This window comes from Solanum stenotomum, chromosome 10 (genome assembly GCF_019186545.1).
Source record: "Solanum stenotomum isolate F172 chromosome 10, ASM1918654v1, whole genome shotgun sequence".
NCBI classification, from domain to species: domain Eukaryota; kingdom Viridiplantae; phylum Streptophyta; class Magnoliopsida; order Solanales; family Solanaceae; genus Solanum; species Solanum stenotomum.
Window position 1 is genome coordinate 35255443 of NC_064291.1, and position 22728 is coordinate 35278170.

Genomic DNA, 22728 nt, shown 5'->3' on the forward strand with positions numbered 1-22728 from the left:
AGTGCATTCAATTCTTCTAAAAGTACGTGCAGAAATTAGAAAAAAAGAATTATAAAATTATACATATAACATTTTTTTATGGCTATTATTTTAAATATTATTTTTTTGATATATTAACTTTGTGATTTCTCCTAATTAAATATGTTACACCACATAAAACAGATTAATATTGACATCAGCAGGGAGAAATACTTTTCTAACATTTTATTGCATTTTTTTTGAACTTAATAGATCTAAAAAAATATTTTATTTTATTCAATTTACTAGAGGACGATCTCTTTTCATTAAAAAAAAGAGAAAATACACCAAATTCCTTATAAACTTGGTAACAAAATCTATTTTAACACTTTGATTACATAAGTATTAATGTCTCCCTTAATAACTTTGAAATGTATTATGTACCACCAGATTATAATACCACTCTTACCTACCACATTATAATCATGTAAGCGCCACAACATATTTATGTCAGCACCATGTTATTAACTTTTTTTAAAAAAAAATAATTAATTAAAAATACATTTTTAAAATCAAAATTTGAAATGTGGACCCATTTTTATTCCCCTCCCTCCTCCTTCCTTCTTCTTCGCCATTTCTAGGCTCTAGCGCTTCATTGCTCTTTTTTTCCCCTCTTCACCATTCAATTTAAATCCCCCCATTCCCCTCAAATCTGCCTTGTGGGAAAATGATTTTTTTAGAAATTATTTTTGTCTTGACAACTTAAATAAAAAATGAAGTTATTTAAGAATTAATTTGATTAAATTTCTTTTTATAAAATTAATTTGATTTAATTCTATTTGAAAATTTAATCATATGAAATTATGCATATCCTTAACATAAAAGATACAAAATATACATTAATAACTCAAGATAATCTCTAGAAATCTATATATTATAATAAAGCTGGATATGAAAATGATGGCGTGACGCTCTCTAGGCTTGATTCTTATTTATCTTTTTTATGATTTTTTTTGGCATTTTTCTCTTATTTCTTTTAATTATTTTACTTTCATACCTCTTCAATTATATAAATTTTACCCTTAACAAATATTACTTAATAATGTTCATAACTCCTAATCTTTCATATTCACAACCTTCAAATAATTTAATATACAAATTTATGTCATCTTAAAATCACACTTATAAAAACCTATTTTGAAACATGTGTGATGATTATTTATTTATTTTCATTTTTTCTTATTTTTCATCTTTTATCTCTTTTGTTGGTTAATTTTTTGTCTTCTTTCATCTGATTTGCAAGAGAAATATCTATAATGAAGATTGTTAGACATTTTTGTGTAGTTCGATTTTTCAAGGTAAAACTATGAGATATGCCTAATATAGTCATCACTTTTTCTCTTTTGCATTATACATTCAATATTATTATTTTTGAATTCATGATAATATGTATCACAGAGTTTTTTTGAAAAAAACTGTTTGAGTTTTTCTTTTTTGCTTCTCTTTGTAGTTTATAGAGATCTTTTTTTCTTCTTTTTGTAGTTTTTGGAGCATTAGGTTTTGTTAGTTGATAACAAGATCCTTCCTTTATCTTTAACTCATAATTAAATATTCTTTAAAGTTTTTATATGATTAGTTAACTTCATTTATATATATATATATGTTGTTGTTGTTGTTGTTGTTGTACGGTTAACTTATTTTGTTTTCATGTTAGTATATTATTGAAATAGAATAGAAAACATATAAATAAAAAACTTGAACTTGGTCGGATAACTTACTTTAGCACTTAAACTACACGGGCGTTTAAATACCCCCTTAACATCTTTGAAGTGAATTAAAAACCACCCTGAGATTATTATACCACTCTCACTTGCCACATCATAGCCATGTAAGTGCCACAACATAGTCATGCCAACACCACGTCATTAATTAATTTTTTTATTAATTATTTTCACAAATTTTTCTTTAACACTTCTTAAAAATAATTTACACTACGTAATTAATTACAAATGCATTTTCTAAAATTAAAATTTAAAATGTGGATCTATTTTTATTTCTCCCCATACCCATCCCCCACCCACCCCCTTCACTCCTTTCGTCTTCCTTCTTCTTCACCATTTCTAGCTTTTAACTGTTCATTTTTTTCCTCTTCATATTTTCCAACGAGCTCCACCTCACCTCCTATTTCTCTTCCTTTCTTCATCTTAATTGGTGAACCAACAAGTTTTTTTTAGCTCTGATGAAAATAGATAAAATTTATATGTGTGAAGTTGACGTCAATAATAAGATGTTGGTGTTGAGTTTTGTGGATTACTAAAGAGATGGTGAAATTGAAGTAGTTGATAGAGTTGAAGATGAAGATGGAGGAAAAAAGGATGCTTCAATGGAGAAGAAGCTTATTGGGGAAGACAATAAAATAAAGAGAAAAAAAATTAAAAGTTTTGTGGGCCAATAAGAAAATTCATATAAATTTAATAAAAGTTAATATATTAAGAAAATAATATTTAAAATATTAATTATATATTGACCTATAAAAAATGACATGTGTATGATTTTATAATTTTTTTTTCTTTTTTAATTCCTTCACACGCTATTAGGTGAGTGAACTCACTCTCTTTGTCACGTCATCCCTTAGGGGTGCATTTAATTCACTTCAAAGATGTTAAGGGAGGTATTTAAATGCCCGTGTAGTTTAAGTGCTAAAGTAAGTTATCCGACCAAGTTCAGACCTTTTGTTTTTATGTATTTTCTCAAAATAGAAGCTGAAAAGAAAGCCAACACATACATGTATGCTACTCAATAAAGCATGTGTATATAATTTTGTAGTCATGTAAATCAATTTTTAATAATTATTATGATAGAACATGAGAATGCAAAGTTAATTCATAATTTTTAAAATATTGTATAATTTATAAAAAGATGTTTATTGATATGGAAATTTATAGTCTTCAAATTCTTAGTTTTTTTTATTACTATTAATATTAGAAGTTCTCAAGTTTTTGAAATTTTCAAAGATCACTATTACAATATGTTTGGTCAGAAATTGAAATACAAAAAGTATTTGTTTAGGATAAAAATGATTTAGTAAAGTTGTTCTCTCTCAACCTACTTTCTTTACCAACATAAGAATTATATCTAGATATAAGAAAAGTGGTGTAACACATCTCTTTGGCCTAGAATCTTATTTATCTTTTTTTTTTTTGACAATTTTTCTATTTATTTATTTCTTACTATTGTACAAAAATGAATGTATCATTACTAGTACTCCTTCATTGATTCATATTTTTTTCTAATATAAAAATTTAAATATCTTTGTTTTCTGTACTTTACTGACTTTTGATGATCATAACTCCTAAATTATATTAATAATCATGTTCATGATATCATTTGATATTTCATATTGTTGTCCTACAAAAAGAGGCATTATAAAAAAAATTATAAAAAAAAATAATCAAATTTATATGTATAGTAAAATTAGGAATTATGTACATATAAATAATAATAAAAACTAAAAAAGAATAAAAATTCTTAACTCTATTTTTTTTTAAGAAAAACTTTAAATTCCATCATTTAATTTTCTCAATAAAAAATTTATGTTAAAAGTGTTTAAAAAACCATATATATAAATTAATTTTCTTCTTCACAACATAAATGGGGTGTAAATATATTTTTTTCTTTTTTCTTTTACCATAATAAATGTGATGAATAGATGATTAATGTGTATTAAATTTATTATTATTGAAAGCAAATAAAAGTTTCTTTTATTTTTTTCTACATCAAAGAAGGAGTTATCCTTTGGAGAGTTGTTACTCCAATTTATTTATAATAATTACCACGATAATATTTCAATAATATAAATAATTGTATTTATGTTGACAAACTTTTTATTGACCTATCTTCAAAATTGCATACACGTATTATTTTTAAAAAATATTTTCTTTGTCGCTCTTTGATAATCTCTATATAATTGGATTAGGTAAGTATCACACCAAGTCACTAAATGATATCATGACTTATTTTTTATATCTCATTTTACGTTATGTGTTCAACTTTTTTTTTTTTTTTGTATAAATGTAACCTCAACCGTAATGTTGCACTATTGCAACTTAATTTTCTCTTCTCACAATGTCTCTACAAGAATGAGAGTTTAAATACATAAAATTTAAAATCAATGGATTTTATGAGACACAAATTATATTAGATGAGTGTCGATACGAACATCGAATATCGAAAAAAAAATATCTCTAACTTTTGAATTTCGTGCATAACTATGTTAGTATATGATACAAATATTTCTTTCTCACTATGATTTACCACAAATGTATCTTTATTTATTTATTTTCATTATTGTGTCACTTAAACAAAAAGAAAGTCACGTAATTTATGATCGAGTCGATTTACTATTGTTGATTGAACCAATAAAAATCATTGAATTTAGTATGAAACTATGATAATTAGATTGTCAATTAACTGAAGTTTTTCATATCAACGTTTATATTTTCAACTTTTTAATTTGTATGAAAATTTCTTTTTAGCAATTTTTCTGAATAAGTAATATCAAAGTCGTATTTTAAATTTGTGTTTCTCTCTTTTATTATATTATTTATTAAAACATTTATCAAATAGTGACATTAATTATTTAAAAAATATATTTAAGTTTTTCTTATAACCGCGCAAAGCGCGGACAAGTACACTAGTTTAGTATTAAAAAAAGACAAATTTCATATCATGCTTTCTAAATTATTTTGACATATAACGTTATATTTTTCATTTATTTTTTGTTAAAATCTTGCAAACTACTTTTGACAGGAAAAAAATGTAATAATTTTTTTATTGAGTAAAAATATAAAGTATTTGACGAATAAATTTATGTCAGAAATGAAAAACAAATGGAGAGGAAAAAACATATTGTATAATATTATTTGTAAAATGTTTTAGCATATTTATGTTTAAAAATAAAGTTGGTCTCTTTTTTTTTCTCAATTATTTTGCTGCTTTTTTACCCATGTTTGATCTCATTAGAGTTTTTGGCTAAAATCATCCTTGAAGTATGACTTAAATTTAAAGTACATCCTTATATTATATAAATGAACAAACAACATCATTGCATTATCCAAAAAGTTGCAAGATTCATCCTTATGTCTATTTTTTTTAAGAAACTCATGCCACCAACAAAAAAAATGTGTCAAGTCGAATGAATATATGTACACATGGTTAAGCTAGTCAAGTCGGGTGATTTTTCTAATTTTTAGAAATTGAGGATTTAAATCATATTCATACAAAATATATTCAAATTCTAAATATTCCTTTTTAAAAGTATGGCCAAATACAATCCTAATTTCAAAAATTTCAAATAAAGTTTTTTTTTTTATTATTTTCATAACTAAACGCCAACGTAATTTCACTAAATTTCCAGCATTTATGTACATTGTATAAAATGTGAATTGCATTGTATATAACGTTCATATGTACTAAATATTTTATTAAAGAAAATCTTTAAATAGTTGGACGTAATATTTTTAAAATGAATTTTTTACATAATCTTTCTAGCCATCGGAACCTACTGTATAAATATTTCAAAATTTACGTATTGTTGCAAGTCAATTTACTTGATGATGCAAAAAACATATAAACTAACAACACACAAAATTTAAATTCTGAGAATGAAAGATTCATTTCATATCCATATCCTTATTCTTTTTAGGTAGTTTGATCTTCTCGTCATGGCTAAGACATGACCAAATTTTTTTACAAAAATATTTTTTTATTGGTTCAGTTAGTTTCTTAACAAAAAATATACTGAAGGATGATTCTTGTTATTTTTTGGATAGTATAAGGATGTTTTTTGCTCACTTAGATAATATAAGGATGTACATTAGATTTGAGTCATAGTTGAGGGATGATTTTAGCCAAAAACTTGATCTCATTACATCTTTATTTATGATTTTATTGTGTCGGTTATAAAAAAAACAGAGAGAATTTTTAACTTTAGATTAGAAAAATGATATTAGTAGATATGTAAAATATATATCATGAAAATAATTATATTAACGAGGTGCGCCAAAATTAGTGAAAGATGAGATTTTCTTACAAAAATTAGTGAAGTTTTTTCCTAACTTTTTTTTAACTATGTTTCAGAGCCTTGTTAAATAAAATTTAATCTAGACCTTTAGATTTTTAAATATGACAATTGTCACTCATCTAAATATGCACTTGATGTATCAACATCCAAACACGAAAACTAAACTATTACAACCCTAATTCATGGTGGCAGCGAAAGGCGGCCAACCCTCACCGGGGGTTGATTTTCTACTACCAAATTCTTAAATCCCTCTCCTACCATCAACCCTACCCTCAACATAAAAAAAATCAATTCAATTGTTAACTCTATTATGACTAAAGAGAAAACCAGATACTTTGAATGATAATGAGATCCTAGAGGATAGCTCGTTAATAAAGGAAATAACTTATGTGGAGGGTATTCCACAAGTAAAATGGACAGAGCAGGAAGTAATTAAGATGACTCATATTGAAAAACTCCAATTTGCAGTAATTGGGAAGTTCTCGTATGAATGGACGGATCTTGAAGAGTTGAGAAGGATAATTCCTTAACAATGTGATTTGAAAGGTGATTGTCAAATAGGATTGCTACGGAGTAAAGCATATTCTTATTAGGCTAACAAAACAAGAGGACTATGTTAACATGATCTCGAAAGAGGCTTTCTACATAAACTGTAAAGATGGGTACTCATACTTGATGTGTACCCTTATTTATGATTCGAGATTTAAGGTTTCTCAAGAGACAACTATGGCGATGGCATGGATTTCATTTCCTAACCTATTTCCAACATTTTTTGTGAACGAATATTTGTTTTCAATTGCTGCAGCAGTTGGTAAACTAATCCAATTGGATCAAACAACAATTAAAAAGACAAGGCCTAGTTGTGCACGTTTAAAAGTGTTGGTGGATCTCAAAGGAAATGTTCCTAATTCAGTGCAGATGAATATAGAAAATATTAAAACAGAGGAAATGAGGTCAAGTCTGATAACCATCCAATACGCTTATGTCCCTAAATATTATTTGGAGTGTAAAAATGCAAGGACATAACACAATTAACTGTAAAGCAGGGGTAAATGAAAGGAGAAAGGAAGAGCATGCAAAACAATTTTGAAATTATACCAATCTAGAGCAGCAACCATTCTTCAAAAAGGAAATGCCAAAATTCTTTCAAGTAGGAAGGTAGTAGGGGATCTGGGTAACTGGACTGTAGTTAAAGATAGAAGAGGTCGTCCAAGTAAATCAAACACATCCACCACTATGATGAGTAACAAATTTGGTGCTCTTGCACATGAAGAAGAATACATATATGATATCAGCAAGGGAAAAGATAAGTCACAACAAGATACTACATAATTACAAAAAGGATAATTAGCTAAAAAATGGGTAACCAAGTCTTTTGGACCTATGTTACATGGAGGAAATCACAAAGGCAAAGAGCAAATAGGGGAGAACATAACACAACAAAATATGAGCAAAAATGAAGCAAGTCTAAGGGATAATGGACAAGAACCTCAACCCAATTCAACATTGACATCTGCACATGTAGAAGATAGCAAATGAATGTAGAACATAAGGGGGTGTACAACAATAAGGAAGAGATCAACATTTTGTCCAGTCAAGAAGAGGAAATACTCGGAGATGAGTCATTGAATGATGATTGCAACAGTCCTGCAACATAAACTAAAAATCAATTATGTCCATATGAGAGTGTAAAGATGACAGATAATGGGATTCACATTAATGATCATAAGTCAAATAATGATTTAGCTATTGTGCCTTTCCCTACTCCTATTAAGACAGAAGACATTACAATGACAATACCTCAATCTCCTAATGAGGTTCTTCATAATATTCTCACCCACAAAGAATCAGAAATCGGACACCTCTAATTATGTGACACAAACGTTCAAGTAGAGGACTTTTCACCTAGAAGTATTAAATTAATAAAGTTTGCAAAGAAAAATAAAAAAACAAGGTAATGGAGAATCTATTCAACCCATCAGATTTCAGCCGAAGTGGCAGGTGACACATAAAAAATAATGTTGTCAATGAAGGCCCTTATATGAAATATTAGGTAAAATGCATTCCAAAGAGTCCTGATGTTACATAATTTTCACAAGTTCAGTTTTGTTACTCTGATGGAACCGTTTCAACATGTGGGAGGCTTGAACATATATAGTAGAAGATTGAAAATGGCAAAGGGTATGCCAATAATAGTGGTAAAATTTGGTTATTTGTGAATCATGGATTTGATGTAACAGAAGTGAGAAATTTTGAGCAACAACTTTCTGTATTGCTTAGAAATCAGAATTCTAACTCAACAACATGTGTTACTATTATTTATGAAAAATGTGACCCTTATCAGAGAATGCAACTATGGAAAGATATTTTCCAAGTAGTTGACGGTCTGCAATATTCATGGATAATAGGAGGGGACTTCAATGTGTTTCTTAATGAGGAAGAAAAAATTGGTGGTCAACCAATGACAGGGAATGAGGTTGAAGATTTTTAAAATTGTATTGAATCTAATGAGCTATAACTGGTTCAATTTAAAGGCACTCCATATACTTGGTGGAATGGTAGGGGCTGAATGTGATTGCATTTTTGAGAGATTAGATAGAATTTTTGTTAATAATATGTTGCAAGACCAATTCAATTTCTCAGAAGTGGAACATCTTTCTAAAACTAGATCGGATCATGCTCCTCTTTTATTCTCATGTGAAAATAGATATTCTAGATTCGTCAAACCTTTTAGGTTCCTGAATTTTTGGACTGAGCATAGGGGTTTCAAGGATGTGATCAAACAGAATTGGGATGATGAGTATTCAACCAACTATTTTCTGGATTTCAAGAGGAAGATTAAGAAAGTAAAGGTTGCTCTTTCTTTATGGAGTAAGGAAACTTTTGGAGACATATTCAAACAACAAAAGGCAGGGTATGATTGGTTTGACAGGGGTGATAAAAACATAAGATTCTTTCATAGCTTGGTGAAAAGGAGAAGACAAAGAATGAAGGCAACAAGAATTCAGACTGCACAAGGACAATGTTGGAAGATGAAAATGCAATGGCTCAAGAGGCAATAACACACTTTCAAAACCAATTTCATCAGGACAGAGATGTCACTAATATCACCTTGCTGGACCACATACCATAATTAATCTCTGAGGATGAAAACACTGAGTTGGGGATTGTTCCAGATGAAGAAAAAGTGAAGATATTGTTTTTAATCTTAATGAGGACAATTCTAGTGGTCCAGGTGGACTTACATGTAGATTCTACCAAGTTTGTTGGGACATTATAGGCAATGATATTTGTAGAATGGTGTGTGAGTTTTATGTGGGCAGCTCCTTACCTAGGTTCATTACTCATACTAATTTGATTCTCATTCCCAAAAAAAGATATCATTCAGTTTTTGAGATATGAGACCTATTAGTCTAAGTAATTTCATTAACAAGATCTTGTCTAGAATTACGCATGATAGATTGGAAAAGATTCTCCTAAAACTGATTTTTGCTAACCAATCTGGATTTGTTAAGGGCAGAAGTATCATTGAGAATGTTCTATTGGCTCAAGATCTTACCACAGATATTACTAAGAGGGGAAAACCTGAGAATGTGATTAGAAAGCTGGCTAAGGCCTATGATAGGGTTTCTTGGTCCTTTCTTATGAAAGTACTAAGGAAAATGAAATTTCTAATAGAGTGGTAGATTTGATTTGGAGATTACTATCAAATAATTACTACTTTGTGCTTCTTAATGGTCAATCATATGGGTTTTTTCATTCAACTAGAGGAGTTAAACAAGGGATCCTTTATCTCCAACATTATTCATCATTTCAGGAGAGGTCCTACTTTATTCATCATTTCAGCAGAGGTCCTTTCTAAAGCTCTCAATACTCTATTTGAAGACCCCCATTTTGTTGGTTATGGGATGCCTAAATGGAGTGCTAATCTCAATCATCTAGATTTTGCTGATGATACCATTAGTTTGACCTCTTCAAACATATATTCTATGGAAAAATTATGTCTATTTTGCAGGATTATGAGAAGCAATCAGGTCAAAAGATAAATAAGGAAAATATTTCTTATTATATACACCAAAATATATCAGCAGCCTTTGCTAATCAAGTGGAACAAATTACATGGATGGTAAGAGGACAATTCCCTATGATATATCTAGGATACCCTATTACACATTCTAGAAAAAGAAAGGAGCACTATGCAGAATTATTTAATAAGATTAAAGGTAGATTGCAAAGTTGGAAAGGGAGAATACTTTCACATGGGGGTAAGGAAGTTCTTCTTACTAGCGTTCTTCAAAGCATCCCTATCTACGTTATTTCTTCTATTAACCCCCCCCCCCCCCCCCCCCAAATGTGTTATTAATGAGATTCATAGAATTTTTGGTAAATTCTATTAGAGTAATAAGGAAGATAACATAAATAAACACTAGTCTAAATGGGTGAATATGTGTCTTTCTAAACATGAGAGGGGTTTAGGATTTAGGTCCATGTTTGATGTATGAAAGGCTATGTATGCAAAGTTATGGTGGAATTTCAGAACTCAAGGTACTTTGTGGTTCGATTTTATGTGGACAAAGTATTGTAAGAAACAAATTTATACCCTTGTTCAATGGAAAGAAGGTTCTCAAATCTGGAAACATATACTTGAGAATAGGGAAATACTAGAGCAACATATGTGGTGGGAACCTAGAAGAAGTACTTCTACTATTTGGTATGATAATTGGTCTAATGTGGGACCTTTGTACCTACATGCAGTTGAGGAGCAAACTTGTCACCCCATGAAAAAGTTGATGAATTTCTAACTGAGGATGGGTGGGACTATACAACAATGAAATATTTTGTCCCTGAGTATGTTGTAGAGCATGTCCAGTCTAATTTGCACCTATCATATCTCAGTAATCAAAGTGACAAAGCTTGGTGGACTAAAACAAATAATGGCAATAGTTCTCTGCTAAATTAGTTTGAGAACTGTTGAGAGACAAAAAAAAGAGAGGATTGAAGACATGGTAAATTTGTGGATAAAAGGGTTGCCTTTCCAATTTTCATTTCTTGCTTGGATAATTTGGTTTGAAAATATCCGTGTGTCTAGCTTCTCTAATGCTTGGATGGAACCCTGATTAATCTTGGGACTGTAGGTGTTGTATAAATCCAGAAGAAGAGACTATTAATCACCTATTTACTACTAGAATTTGGAACTATTTTAGCAGTGCTACTGGAATTGTGGACCCTATGCTAAATTTGAAGCAATTCATAAGGTTGTGGAGTGTAGTAGAAGGAAACTATAGAGTGAAGGCGGTTTGCCAGGCTATTCCTATCATTATTCTTTGGTTCTTGTGGAAGAGGAAGAATACTATTATTCATGGAGGATCCTATTCAGAATTTAGAGTAATGCGGAATATTAATGATACAAGGGAAAATGCATAAGTACCCTCAACCTATGCCCGAAATCTCACAGACACACTTATACTATACTAAGGTCCTATTACCTCCCCCCCGCTCCGAACTTATTTTATAAATAATCTTCTACCCCTTTTCTGCCTACGTGACACTATATCTACCACTTTATTGCCTCTCTGAAAGATTGCTTACCTTAACACCACTAAGGATCAGTTTGGCCCCATTAATATTTGAGAAAATTTTGGAAAATGGTATCTGGTCATATAATTTGTTACTATTTATAATAAATATATATGCCAAATACTAGAAAAAATTAATATGGACAAAGTTCTAATATTTAGAAATTTTATAAAATTAAAAAAATTACCCCAAATTTTTATATTTTTTCTATAAAAAACACTCATCATTTATTTATTTCAACTAGTATTTATCTACCAAATTACTCCATTAATAACTAATAACTAATCCTCTCTGCTATCTATACATAACGTGGCCAAAAAGAACAATTTGTTTTTAATCAGTTATAATTCATCCTGAATCATTGAGAAGTTGAAGTATGCGATTAGTGTATATTGTTCTTGCCCATATTGTTATTTTGTTATTGCTGATTGTTATCAATTATGTTATAGGGTCATTTTTAACGAAACATGTTCATTATAAAATGACAATACAAACGTAAATGTACTTTAATAATTTTTAGAACTCATGGATATAAATCATATTTTTTGAAATAGTCAAATATTTCTCCCACAATTTATGACCAAACACATGGTGAAACTTCACCCAAAAATAATTTGCAAGAATATTTGGAAATTTGAGGTCAAACACATTCATTCCATTTTATTTAAGTTTTACATAAAATTACGAGAAAATAGTCAAATGCCCCCCTAACCTATTAGTCAATTCTCAACTACATACTTATACTTTACGGGGGACCTATTACCCCCTGAACTTTTTATTTTCGATATTTTGTGACCCTTAAACGCTGACCTGTCCAAGAAGGTGAATACACCTCTTGTAGGCGCGTAAGGGTTCAACAAAAAGAAATAAAATGACTAAAATTGAACTAAATAATCCATGTGGCAGTATCTCATTGGAGATTATATAAGTAATTCATTTTTTTTTATTCTTTCCCTTTTTTTATATCACAAAATTGTTATACCCATTTCATGATTTCTTCAAGTTTTTCTCAAAGTCCTTCAATGGTCATCTTCTAAATTTCGTCTCTAGGAGCTCCAAAACAGTTTATAGCTACTGATTTATGCTTAGTTAATCATACATCAACCGTTTTTAGCAACAACAATCACCTAACTCATAAGAAACTGTCATATACGAAGCTCAAAAATGGAGTTCAAGTTTTTTCTTAAACCCCTCATAATTTCAGCAAAATAAATAAATAAAAAGAAGTCAAACCACAATGAACCAACAATGGTGAATTTGAAATTTTACTTTCTAATTTCATTCTTACCAAATTTGTTTTTCACTCCCACATTTGTGAATACTTAATTGTGGAATTTTGTTTTGGGTTGGATTTCAAATTGAAAGTTTATGTAGACTAGCTATGTAGTTGTTATTCTTCTTTAATTTGGTGTAGAGATTTTTGCATCATTTTCTCTTATTATCCTCTAAAGAAATCATTAGTATTTTGGAAAAAACAATCTCTATTTGAAAGCATTTTTTGTAAATTTCAATTTCTAGGTTTGATAAAAATGGAAACTTTACAAAAATTTTCAGAAGATTATTAAATTATTATTTTGATTAGGCGTATAATTTATAGGGATAAAAAAGAAAAAGAACAAAAAAAATGAATGTAGAGTGATTCATCGCGTGTGTTGCACAACTTTGACATAAAACTGGTTATGCCTTTTTAGGGAGATGATTATTCCATATTTAAATAATTCAGGGGGTAATAGGACCCCCGTATAGAATAAGTATGTAGTTGAGAATTGGCTAATTGGTTGAAGGGGCTTTTGGCTATTTTCCCTAAAATTATTGAACAATTCTTTCATAATGAAAAGTCCTTTCGATTTGCTCAAGTATCATAGAAAATATATATTTTTAAAATTTAATATCATATAAAATATCTCCTTTTTTTTTCTAATAAGTTTTTGTATGTGCAGGCAAAAATGAATGACCTTTTGCTTACAAAGCCTTTTTATGAATTTTATGACACTTCAATAAAATCGATTGATTTTTTCACTACAAAAATAATTTCAGTAAATTTAGTGCAATATAATAAAATCCAAGAACTAACTCCAGTGTTATATATGGAATTTTCACACAATAAGATGAATCTTAATAACTATTGCAATATATATAAATCGGTAATTTCAAGAAATTGTTATTTGCTAGTGATTATAATTTACTATAATTTGTTAAAATTATAAAGAGTGTAATTTGTAAAGATTCTTTTGGACAATGTATATTTGGAAGAATATTCGTGGAGCTATTAACCAAAGAGAATAGATCGACGAAGCATTCACCAACTCACGAAGTAAAAAAGGAAATAATTTATTATTTTTTCCGTCTCTTTTTAATTATTGTTTTGGCTCCAAAAAATTGTACTAAAATAATTAACCCTTTAGGAATTAAAATTGATAATTATTTTTTAAATTATAACCTTCAAATTACAAAAGTATTTACTTTTTTTTAATAGAAGCAACTTTTAAAAAAAAAGGTTAAAATAAGACGAAAGGAGTAAGACATACTAATTGTTAGTTTGTTACCTTTGCAAAGTACTAAACTTCCTTATTTACACTAATTAATTTCCTTTTATGTTGTCTAATTATTTCCTTATTCACAGTTTCCTTCTTATTTATGTGTTTAATACATAAAAATTACTACATTTTATGCTCTATAAATACTCCTCAAAATCTCAGCTCGATCTCAACAAAATAGTAAACATGGCAGACATAGAAGATGGATGTTGTGAAGCAGTTTGTATCAATTTTCCAGCATGTCTTTGCATCTTCTTTTATGCGTTGATCGATATATTTGTAATAAGTTTCATGTTTTACGTTGCATTCATCAAGCAACTACCTTGTTTACCGCATATGTTTGATGTATTCATCAAAATTTCTGCAGTTGCACTCTGTATCAGACTCATAGTCATTTTCGTTTATCGATTCTGCTACAGAGGAGGAGATTAATTTTGATGAGTATGAAAATCTAGAAGATTATTTAAGTTTACTTTACTTTTTTTTTGTTTTTCAAGTTTTTGTAGATTTATAATTCGTTTATTGGTACTTTAAGATTCTATGTAGTTTGTTTTGTTTTAGCATTCAAGTTATGGAAGAATTACAATTAGTTTGTTTTCTAGCAAGTTGAAGTTTAGAGACTTACAATTATACGTAAACATGTTGAATTTTTTTTTTTTCCCTAATCAAGTCATATAATACGTAATTTTTATTTGTGAATTATTAAACGCATAATTAATGTTGGAAAAACAATAACAGTATCTCAAATATTACTTATATCATCCTTTTATATTCTTGCATGTAATTAGCCTTTATGGCGTTCTTTCTAATCCCCGTCTATTTTTATTTGTCATATTGTGTATTTCGAAAGTTAATTTAACTAATTTTCAAAGTTAATTTGAATATATCAATTTGATATTTTAAACAAAAAATTTAGATAATACTATAAATAGCAATTTTTTGTATATCAATATGATGAAAAAATACATCGTAAAATATTTATCAAATTTTTATAATTTGACTCTAAAAAAGAAAACTATTACCGTTAAAAGGGGAGGTAGTAAGAACTTTTGGAATTTGGACGGTACTGTCCCATCCCTGAATAGTCTTTGTTTGACCATTTTTCTAACATAATAGAGATAAGTGGTTAAAACACACATAAACTATACCTTTTTTTTGAGTTTCATACCCAAACTATTGAAAGTGTGAGAAACACACCTAAACTATTTCACTTTAGTTTGAAAAACACACCTCAAATAAAATATGATAGTGTGTGTATTACACTCTCTCAATTTTTTTTTTTTAAATGCCACATAGATTGCCACATGGAAACAAATTCCACCATGTCAAAAGATTAAAGTTTANACGGTACTGTCCCATCCCTGAATAGTCTTTGTTTGACCATTTTTCTAACATAATATCTGAACGTTAATTTTTCAATTGTAACGATTCGTTACTTGGACATTATTCCTCTTAATTTTAGAGAAAATTGTATGAAATAACAAATTATTAATTTAAATTAAATATTATAGACATAATTTATTTTATTTATAATTCACAGCAAACATCTCATTTTTTTGACATCTGGTTCGATATGTCCATTATTCTTATTTTGATCGTTGGAGCTCTTTAACCATATTATGGTATATAGTTCATCTATAAATGCTCAAAGTCTTTCTTTTCGAGTAGAGAAGATATCAAGAATACATAAATTTATTCTCCTCTGTTATATTAGTTTTCATTCTTATAGAATATTCGTCAGTTTTTGTATTCCTAATTTATATTTTTAACGAAAGTTTCCCTACAATTTTATAACTGGATATTTTTTCTAAGATTTCCAACAATTAAGGACCAAAAGTAGAGTCAACAACTATCTCCGCATTTCATCCTTGTTAACGTGTTTAATAATTCACTAGTTTATAGTATGTGTTGTGTGTTTCACATCAATCAATAAAATTATATATATAGTAGGGGTTTTAATCGTTTGGTTTTGGATCGGTTATCGGTTAAATCAAAACCAAATTAATTTAGTCGGTTTTTAAATTTCTAAAATCAAACGAAAAAAATAACCTTCGGTTTGGTTTGATTTTTTGAGATTTTTCGGTTTGAAAGTAATAAATTTCTTGAGTACATATGTATCTCGATAGACACAAACACCTAGTAGATGAACAATCCACATGAAAGTTACCGTGGATTCAATCAAGCAATTAAGCAATACTAAAGTTATTATTACACGAACAAAGTGATTCAATTAAGAAAAAATGTATCTATCTTAATTGAGGTAGGGTATGTAAAGACTAAAATAATGGATTTTGATGAACTTGAACTTAAGGTTGTAATAGTTGGGCTAGAATTTAAGTGTTGAGCTTGAAAAAATGGTAAAGTTAAAGACTTGAGTTAATTAAAATTTAACCAAATATTTATATTTTATTTATGACTGATATATAAATAATTATAAAATTCTATATATAATTTCTCGGTTCGGTTTGGTTATTTTTGCGGTTATTTTTAGTAAAACCAAAACCAAACCAAATAGTATCAATTTTTAAAATTTAAAACCAAACCTAACCAAATCAAATCAAATATCAATTTTTTTTAAAATTGATTTAAATCAGATTACAATTTAATTTAATTTTTAATCATAACCATAAACAACCCTAATACAAGAAAAATAACATTACTAAAAAATGCTAATGACGTTAAAATGTACAAAGCCAAATATCAGCTACTACAATAGAATCATTTCAAAATCTACATATAACTTAATTTATAGAAAAGAGTAAAACAAAGACTACATATCTGATTACATTGTCATGTATGTTTGAAAGAGATTGACCTCTTACTTTACTTCTCCTTCCCACTGAGCCCCTTTTCTCCTCCCAACAATATTAATTAAAGCTTCAGGTCGCATTATATCAAGATAAGAATCAAATCAAATATTGATTTGTTATAAAATCAAGTTCAGAATAATATAAATATAAAGATAAGAAGACGAGAAATGTAGGTGAAGAAAGGGACTTTTTTTCTATTCAAGTGTATCTTACAATGGTAAATGATATATCTATTTATAGATTGAGAAATCAATCTAAAGTCACCATGTTTAATGTCAAATTAGTAGATACATTGTTATCCCAAAACGGTTCGTATCACCTTGGGAATACACATCCATAATAAGGATAAGTTCATGAATAAACTTAATGGACAATCCAGTTAGTTCAATGGATTTATAACATGATTAAATTTTTTGCTCTTCATTATAAGATCCTATAATAAACAAAATTATTCTTTACTATTATTCTCAAATTTATTTTTTTATAACCGTGCCAATTATTGAAAAATTCAAATGTATAAATAATTGTAACGACCCTATCCGTCGTTACTAAAGGGCACTTTGTGCGGAGTCCCAAAAGTTCGGTAGAGTAGAGCAATTTTTTTTTTTTAAATTTGAGCACATGACGATATTTGGCTTAAAATTTATTTTCTAGGTTGGGCTAATGTCAGCCCACCATAGCGGAAGGCTTCCCGCTATAGCGGTCTAAGTCCCACTATAGCAAGACGTCGAAAAATCTGCTACCTAGTTATAAGTCGTCTTTTGTTTTTCTCTCACTTGTGAAAGGGGAAAATAGACAAGGGTTGCTCCAAAAACCTCTCAAAAGCACCTGAGACAAGGGAGCAATAGAGGAGTGTAATGCCCCGGCCAGTCATTTTCAGAAAGTTCGTAAATTAACCGTTTTCCCCTCTCGATATCGATCCCCGAGTCTTTTATGTTGAGTTTTGAAAATTCATTTTGAACTTTGAGTCAAAAGTTGAGAATTTGGTAAGTTTGTGATCATGAAAGGCTAAGTAGCTTATAAGTGGTTTTGGAGTCTTTTGGAGTTTCGAGTGTCAGAATGGAATTCCAACGATTTCATCAGTCCCTTCAATGTGGAATCTAAGTTGTGAAAGTTGTCGATTTCAGTTTTGAAGTCTTTTTGTGTATTTGAGGTCCTAATTTGTGAAATTGTGGAAATTTAGCATTTGGGTTGACTTTGGTCAACATATGGGGTTTAGATGCTCGGATAGGAATTTTGAGAGTTCCTTTGGATTTGGGGGATGATTTTAGGCCTATCTTGGTTGATTTTTTAGAGGTCCCGAGCTTTTTTTGCCTTTTTAGGCGTTGAAGTTAGTTTTTTGTGGTTTTCATGAATGTCGGGTAAAAAAGACCTCTGATTTATGTTTTGATGATTCTATTGAGTCTGAAACATCGAGTATAACTAATTTGCATATGTGGTTTGTGTGTACAGGATTTCGAATGAATCCCGAAGGTCCTTTTGATGATTTAAGAGTTGACTGTATTTTGTTGGTGTCTGTAGGCCTCACTTTTGCGAAGGCTAGTCGCTTAAGCGGCCTTCGCAGAAGCAGGGGCCTCTTCGCTTAAGCAAGCTTGGCAAAACCGAAGGGGACATTGCTTTTGTGAGGGGCGCCCTTTTCACAGGCTCTGCTTTTGCGAACCCCAAGTCACTTTTGCAACATCAGGGAGGGTTTTGGCTTGCAAATTTTGGGGTTTTAAGCCCTAATTTTCATTTTTGAGCTTGGGGAGCCCTTGGTGGAGATTTCGAAAAGGCTTTCTTGTGCTAAATCATTTTGGAAAGATTTCATGACCCTAACCTTCATTTTCTTTTGGTTCTTTATGAATTCTAACATCAAAATTTGGGATTTTAATCGATAAATGACAAGGTTTTTCAAGAAGTCAAGTTCTTAACTAAAATGGAGAATATGAATTGATTTTGAGTTCTTTTTTGAAATATTTTTTCCCAATGAGTTCCTAAAGCCTTGAGTAATGTTTTCAAATATTAAATTTTGGATTCAAATCTTATTTTCAGAATTAGGTTTTGAGTTTATTGACCCATTTTTCAAAGTAATTGATGTGAGAATTATTGTTTATGGAGATTTATTGTGAATACTTGATTGTTATCGATTGTGTGGCTTCAAAAGTGATTCAGAAGGGGAAGACTCAACTCTTGGAGTGATTAATTGTGTGATTTAAGGCAAGTGATCTCCTAAACATTGTATTCCAGTAGAATTCGTGTATTCTCTTCGTTGTTTGTGTGTTGGGAGTAATGATGATGATGTGAATGGTTAATTGTCTACTTGATAAATCTAAATGAATAGAAAGGGGTTGAAATGAAAATGGCTATGTAATGATCATGATGATGTGAATTGTCTTGTTGTGACCCGTATTAATTGATTGGTGCAATGCTTGATAGCACGAGTGTAGACTTGAATTGCATGAATTTTTTCTCTCTTATGTGATGTGATATTGCTTGTGTGCATTGATCATTTGACATCGTGATGAGATATGTAATATTTATGATGTCGTGGTCATTGCCGGTGAGTGATTTGATATAAAGCCGATGAGAAATGGTTCCGTCTAGTGATATTGTGTCGATGGAAAATGGTTTCGGCGAGAGATTGATTATTGTGATTTGATGCATTTGATGCATTGATTATTGTGATTTGATGCTTATGTGTGACATACTCGTTAGTTGTAATTGATACACTTGTTACGTGTGATTGATCTACTTGACATTAAAATTGATTGATTGACTTGATTTGTTTTGTCGTTGAATTGTGACTATTAAATTGTGATTTTCGAGCCTTGTGGGTTGTGTGTTGTAGAATCATTAGGTTGGGCTGATTTCTGTGCAGGTTGTAGTTTGGGGAGGTTTGGTTAAAGTGTAAGGGGTATTCGGTTTCTAGCTAGACGCCTTATGTATTAGGTTACTTGCTGGGTACCGTGTTGTTGATACTTACTCATTGCTTACACTTGTGTAGGTTCCGAGCCCGGACTTGTGTGATCTCTTCATTCTTCTTCTGACTTTGAGGCTCGTCAAGGATTTGGAGAGGTAGTTTCTCATCACTTCGGCAGGCCCTTTTTTCTCTTTCTTTATACTTTGTTCTATTTGAGAAACAAAGGCTGAGACTTGTAATTATTTCAATGTCACACTTTATGTATTTAGTGACTTGTACACGTGACAATTAAATTTTGAGGTTTTTAATAGAAATAATATTTTTTTTTGCTTTATCTTGTTCTTGATTTATATTTCCACATTTTCGTTGGGTTGAAGCTAACTTGTCTCTGTGGAAATAGATAAGTGTCATAGCGTCCATTTTTGGGTCATGACAAATGATATCAGAGCCCAGGTTTATAGGTCTCTTGTGTATACAAACCAAGTCTAATTAGAGTCTTGCGGATTGATCCATAAACGTCTATACTTATCTTTAAGAGGCTATGCCGATTGTTAGGAAACATCCTTTTATTCATCCTCTCTTATCGTACCTGATTACCTTTGCTAGTGCTAAGTTACCGCGTGTTATTTTTCAGATGTTGAGGACCAAAGCTTCTATTTCCAGTGATATAGGGGAGACAGTCATCGAGGCTGTTATTGAGACCCCAGCTAGGGGTAGATGTAAGGTTCGAGATAGAGGTCGTGCTCGTGGAGTAGCATCGACTAGAGGTCATGCTTGTGGAGTAGCACCGACTAGAGGTCGTGCCCGTGGAGTGGCACTAGCGAGAGGCAGAGCTTGAGAGGTTTCTCATGAGTCACACATTGAGGTTCCTAAGGACCAGGTTCCTCCTGAGTTTGGAGCTCCTTTGTTTCATGAGACTTTGTTGATGATGCTAAGTGTGCTGGAGAACTTCGCTCAGAGTGGTGCGATAGGTACGCCACAGGGTTCTCAGACGAGGGTAGGGGTGCATACCCCAAATCAGTAGCAGATTTTGGGTATTCAGGGATAGGTGGGTCAACCACCAATAATTTCGGCACCGGTTATGGGTGTTCATATTTGCTCCTGAGGTTATTCTGACAATAATTGAGCAGCAATGTTATGAGAGGTTTCAACCACCATAGTTCATAGTGGCAAGAGTGGGGATGTCCATGAGTTCTTGACTTTGTGCCATAAGGGACTTGAGGTAGTGGGTATGGTGGATGCTCGGGGTATCCAGTTTGTTGCACTTCAACTTTGTCGATGCACCAGAAAGTGGTGGAGGACTTTTGTGAGGTCTAGACCAGTTGTATCTCCCCCAATAGAGTGAGATGCGTTCTCTAGTGCTTTCTAGGATCGCTTCATTCCTTGGAGCGTGAGGGAGGAGAGTCAATTGAGGCAAGAGAGCTTGACTCAGGGAAGCTTGTTTGTGACCAAGTATGAGGCCCGTTTCTCTGTGCTTTCTAGACATGCTATGATTATTATTCCGGATGAGGCAGAGAGAGTTCGTAGGTTTGTGAGAGGGTTGACCTTCTCTGTCAGGTCTTATATGTTTAGAGCAACTAGAGAGAATCTAAAAGATAGGGCTTCCTTCCGGTCTATTGTGAGCACCGCCAATGAGGCGAAGTTGATGGTTTTAGAAAAGTTTGGAGAGCCAAAGTTGGCCCGGTCATCTGGATAGTTTTTCGGTGTCTCATCTAGAGGTAGAGGTTCATAGAGAGGTAATAGATCATTTCAAGGCTGTAGTCCAGTTCATACTTCTATGTAAGCAGCTGAGAGTTGGCAATCTGCCCGATAATCTTATGGTTCTGACCGAGGTGGCCATGATAGTTTGTCTCGTTCTCAACAACAGTTATCTGTGCTGAGGTCTTGCTATACTTCTGGGGATCCATGTCATTTGATGCAACATTGTCCATTTCAGACTCATTCAAGAATCCAACGCTCTTACTCAGCTACTCCAGCTAGGGATTTAGCGCCTTCGACCATGGGTCGAGGCAAAGTTCAGTCTAGTAGAAGTGACATGACTACTAGTAAGGTGCTCCAGCTCATGAGGGTAGAGGTAGAGGTTTTACTCAGACTGTAGTTGGTCGTGAGGGCAAGTGTTATGCTATTTTAGAGAGGCCTGAGGCTGAGACTTCTGATGCTATGATCACATGTATCGTCCTAATTTTCTATCGACCTGAGACTGTATTATTTGATCAAGGGTCTACTTTCTCGTATGTGTCTACCTATTTTACTGTTGGGTTTGATTTGATGTCTAATTGCATGCTTGTGACTATTAATGTTTCTACACTAGTGGGTGAATCCTTAGTGGTGGATCGAGTGTATCGATCTTGTCTAATTTCTTTAGCCGGGTATGATACTTGGGTAGACTTGACCATTTTGGGGATGGTGACTTTGCTATTATCTGGGGTATGGATTGTCTTTCTCCGCATCATGTTATTCTTGATTTCTATGCGAAAAATGTATCCTTAGCGATGCCGGGTGTCCCGAGAGTTGAGTGGACGAGTGCTAGTGGTTCTTACCCTAGCAAAGTTATCTTCTTCATCCGAGATCAGAGATTGGTTGATATAAGATGTTTGTCCTATTTGGCCTTCATTCGGGATACTAGTGTTGAGCCATCTCCCATGGATTATGTGCCCATGGTTTGAAAGTTTTCAGATATTTTTCCTACTGATCTTTCAGGCATTCCTCTGGATAGGGATATTGATTTTGCTATTGACTTGGAGCTGGGCACTAAGCCCATCTCTATTCCTCCTTATTCTATGGCTCCAACTGAGTTGAAGGAATTGAAGGACCAGTTACAAGATTTGTTGAGTAAAGGGTTTATTTGCCCTGGTGTTTCTCCAT